Below are 4923 nucleotides of genomic sequence, written 5' to 3' on the forward strand. Positions count from 1 at the left end.
CTACTGAAATAGTGTCTGTTCACGGTCGACTTCACATCAAGGGAATTTGAGTCCTTCCTTGAAGACCGTGGAATCAACCACATCTTTTCTGCCGTGTACAACCCACAGGCAAGTGATCTCGTTGAGATTTGATCGTGTACTGAAGTCATACATTCAACCGGCTCTGCTGGAGCAGCGTCCAGTGAAGGAAACTGTGACTGAGTACTTGGGAGTATACAGAGCCACCCCTCGCAGCACCACCGGTCTCTCCCCGGCCGTTCTTCTACATGGCCGACACATGAGAACTTCTTTGGACGTCATTGGTCAGCTAACAGCTAACTTCAGCACAAATCCTTCACGGGAGATGAGTCCGCTCGGAAAAAGAGTCGCAGAGTGTGAACGAAAAAGTAAGGAATACGCTGAACAACAGCGAGCTGCAAGAGTCCCCAAGTTCCAAGTTGGCACCTACATACGAGTGAAGAAACCAGTTCCTGAACCTGTTCCTGGCTCCAAGTTATGGACCACTATTAAAGATCCTCAAAAAAATTGGCCGCTGGTCCTTCTATGTGGAAGACGGTAGAACTTGGAACGCTTCACAGCTATCGGCGGTACCAAAAGAGGCATCACCAGGGCAAGAAACTAAGGACCACTCTTGCACGTACAACATGCCCCCGTTGACGGACTACCAAAGTAGAGCTGCACCATTGAAGACTTGGATCACTGCACCTGGGGGTCCGCCACAAACACAATCTGCGAGTTCATCCGCAGGTCAACTTGAGTCTTCACGCGCTGTACCACCACATGTTCCACCGAGCCCACCACAGCCGCAAGGTTCGCAGCCACAAAGTCTGGCTCCAGGCTCTGGCATTGAGGAGTGCAGAAAACCGGTAGAGGGAAACGGACTCAATGCCAGGGCCACCACCTGACCGGCCCAGGAGAAATCGCAGACCTCCAGTGCACTTCCAAGATTACGTGCAGTGATTCGACAGCTGTCAGGGCTCATACAGACAGTTACTGTATTGGTGATTTCTGCACAGAAACGGTGACCGTATTTGTGATTTGTTCAGACAGGACTGTCTAGTCTAATGATTGTTTGTTCCCCGGGAGGGAAAGATGTAGTGGCCCGCAGAAGCACCAGGTGCCGCCATATTATCCGTCGATGCCAACATGTGGTACCACCTCTGTAATATGCGTACGCGCGCACACACGCGCGCGCACACACACACACACACACACACGATGTGCAGTGCAGTGTATCTGTACAGCCGACATAACTACTTATGCTTACGAACAACCATAGTCCATAGCAGTCATGAAACACTCTATTCGCACTTTCCAGCAACGGTGGCGCCGCCGCGCGCCTTTTTTCCGAAGCTGTTTGTAGATGATCGGCGTCCCGGGCGAAGGCAGGCGGAGCGTTCGGAAACGTGGGGATTGAGACCGCAAAACCAAAAAGCAATCGAATGTGCTGTGCACCGCAGTATAGAAATCGCTCAGTACCGGGAAAAGCCAGTGTTTATGCCTTTCCTAGAGATAAAAAAGCCTGAAAGGTTTGAATAACTATGCTCCGCATTAGGTGTCAGCCACACAATGGGGTTTGCAGTAGTCACTTCCAGAAAGCTGACTTCTTCTGGAGCAATATCCGTAAGTTTAGTTCGCTCTCTCGTTATTGATGGTGTCTTTCTCGTGCAAGTTGAGTCTGTCGTTTATTAATAGATGCTCGGCAGCCACTGAAACCGTCGTTGAAGAAAGGCGACGTGCCGCCACATAACATTCCTATGCGCACGCACGAGAAGAAAGTGAAGCCAAGAACTAATAGGAGAACGTCATTGTTCTTTCATTATCGTGCTGGTTTATTTTAATAAATGCTGCATTCCAGTTGCATTTTGTGCTTTGTTGGGTTGTTTGCGCTTCGTTCTCTTTTTAGCATTATGTGTGATTGCTGTTTTGAATTTACTGCTTTTTTTCTTTATCAAACCCCCCACAGGAGTGGACGATGTAGGTATTTGTAATAAATAAATAAACTTGTTACTGAGGCATCGTAGTTTCCGACAGCGCGCTGAAAACACAGCACAGCTGATGTAACAGGCCCTGCCGTAGAGGCTTCAGCGTTTGATATTTAGTTTCGGTATTGTTATTATTACCTGTAACCTGCATAAACGCCGTTGGATCTTTTCTTGTAAAAACAGCCAACAAAATTATAATTTACTCGCATTATTCGCACTTAACCCGACACAATGGCGCAAGTGGCAATAACAAAAGCTGAATCCTCGGTTGCGTCTACCGAGCTCTGCTTGGCGCCTAATAAATATTCGTAAGGTGTGCTTGAACAATTTTGCGAGCATGGATGGAAGTGTAGCATCCTTTATAGAACCTGCAGTGCCAACAAACGTTCACGCAGTGCGGTTGGCTGGTCACGATTGCAGGCACAATCCCTCGATGCTCAGCATGACATCGGTTGCCTCCCTGATGCCGCAAAACACCGAGTGACTGGCGTTAGAGACTGCTTCGCCTTCGGCAAAGCACCTTCGTGTCTCATCGGCAAGGGAAAAGATGGTGTGAAGAGACACTAATGGGCCCGGATCGGCTTTTTCCTCCAGACGCGCGCGCTTGCGCGACGTCCCGATCATCGTCCCGTCCTCCATTTTGGATACCCCGTCGCGCCACCTGCTTTGTTTGTAAGATACGCAGTCTCAGACGATTGTGTACAGGATAAAAACGCATCGTTGCTCCGATTGTACTACCACCCAGAGCAACCTGCGAAACCACTCCGTAAAGGATACCTTCCGTTGTCAGTAGAGTGAACTAGAATGTGAGTTGTAACACCAGCTACGTAGGCCTCACGTTTAACGTCGGGTGAGCCCATGTTCACAGCCAGAAAAAGAACCCTTGTAGCTTGTCACCACTGCTGTCGTAGAACAGAGCCACTCAAATTCCATCAGGGAGATTTTACACAGACACACAACACACCAGCAACAAATGAAGCCAGGACGTTCTCGGCAGGAGATAGGTGACGACGCTCCGAGTAAAAACAGCCCACCACGACTTCCTCACGTACAAATGACGACTTGGCAAGACACACACGGCGCAGACGACTTTAGAGCCTTATGATGCACTACATTCGTAACAGTTCCTACACAAACTTCGTGGACAAATCGCACACATCAAAAAACGCCATTGTTTCTTTTTTTTTTTACGGGTGCTTTGTACTACTAGTAGGCGCTCGTGGCGCATCCGCCCCACTTTCGGTAATGCGTGAAACGTTTCGATGCAAATGCTTACACGCGCAGCAATATTTTTACTTTTTATGATTATCATTATTACTACTTAATGCATAAACGGCTTTTGCGTATTTGTTTTTTGTTTTTTATTTTTGTGTGACGTCACCGGAAGTTTTGGCGTTACAGCGTTTTGGAGACGGAAACACGCTGGTGCGAACACGCTTTTTACGATACAGGCATGAGTGAGGCAAGCTCCAAATATGGAGGAAACGCGCATGGCATTTGAGCGTCTGCGGGGACGTGGAGAGGGTTCGTCCACTGCGTATGCCTCGGCTAGTGATTGCTACGATTCCAAGCCGTCCTGGGAGGCTTATGCATTTAACAGCCGACACATGGCATAAGCGCGGTACAACGATCACTGAGACATCGAGAATGCCCATCCAACGATGCTGTCGGATGTAAAGCATGTGTTTTTACAAAACCGAAACCGAAACTTGTTTGAATGCTAACCTTGGACATCGTCCAATCACGGTGCGTCTCCTCCCGTCGTCACAGCCTTTAGTTGGTGCGGCCGCCGCAAACCGCGCATGGTAGTTTTTCTTCTTTCGCGCTTTGTAAAATAATTGCCGACTTGTCAACCGGACAAACGATGAAAAGTGCCAATTTGAGCCGGTCTATGCAATGCAAGCAAAAACGGAAGCTTGACAAATTCACTTCAGTGTCCCTTTAAGAGAGCAGCATTGCCCATTCCTAGTCACCGTTGTAGTTGAGAGGGAAATTTCACTTCCCCTGGCGCATTCCAGCAAAAAAAGGTAGCGAGTCCGGCTGCTACGGTTGAGATTAGCGAGTTTGAGCAGTGAGAACTGGGCGCGTTTGTGTTTTTGCCGGTAGAGTATTGTTTTTGCGTTCATGTAGGCGACGGCGCGGTTTTTACGCGTAGCCTACTGTGAGTTCGTCAAAGTAGAGACAGTCCACCTCGGCGCGGCCGCTCGATTGAGCTAACACGACGGTAGCCCTCGACAGCTCGTTGAGTTAATGATCAGCGTTCTCACTTATTCACCCGGCTTACTTCCAGCAAAAACACTCACAAACAAGCGAACAAACAACTGATTAGCGTGGCAGCTTGACGCGGAGCAAGGCACTTCGGGTTGATAGGGCTCGCCCTCATGTGCGCGACTGCACCAGAAGGGGGACACAAATGCAGATATGAACAATCAAAATAGACACACAAAACATCAGTCAAAAGGGTGGGCGAACGTATGCCGAAAACCACATCACCACGCCCGCACAATGGCCCACGCCCGACGCGCCAGTCATGGTACTGCCGTTGTAAACGAGATGCAGCCAGCAATCCCACGCCAAACGTTGACCGCATAAACCCGGGTAACCCGGGATGTATATTAAATGCAGAGCATTTCAGTAACTCACGATGTCACCCGCGTTGACGTCCGTAGTCGTAGTCCGCACCCTTCCCCCTACACTATATAAAAGAAAATACTATCCGGCGCCCGGTTTCGATCCCTCGACCCTGCGGGCGGAACGCAATGTACATGGTGCTCTACCCACTGCGCCACAAAGCCGACACAGAATGGGAGGCTACGAACGCGCCTTATATCGTTGACTCATTCAAATTACTGTTGACGAGCGCTCTCTCGTCAGCAGTTGCCACAAGTGCAACAACATTAACCTAACGCAAACAACTTAACGTCGTGCGCCCCCGGAA

Source organism: Haemaphysalis longicornis, unplaced genomic scaffold, assembly GCF_048455015.1.
Source record: "Haemaphysalis longicornis isolate Haplotype H1 unplaced genomic scaffold, Haemaphysalis longicornis Haplotype H1 scaffold_16, whole genome shotgun sequence".
NCBI lineage: Eukaryota > Metazoa > Arthropoda > Arachnida > Ixodida > Ixodidae > Haemaphysalis > Haemaphysalis longicornis.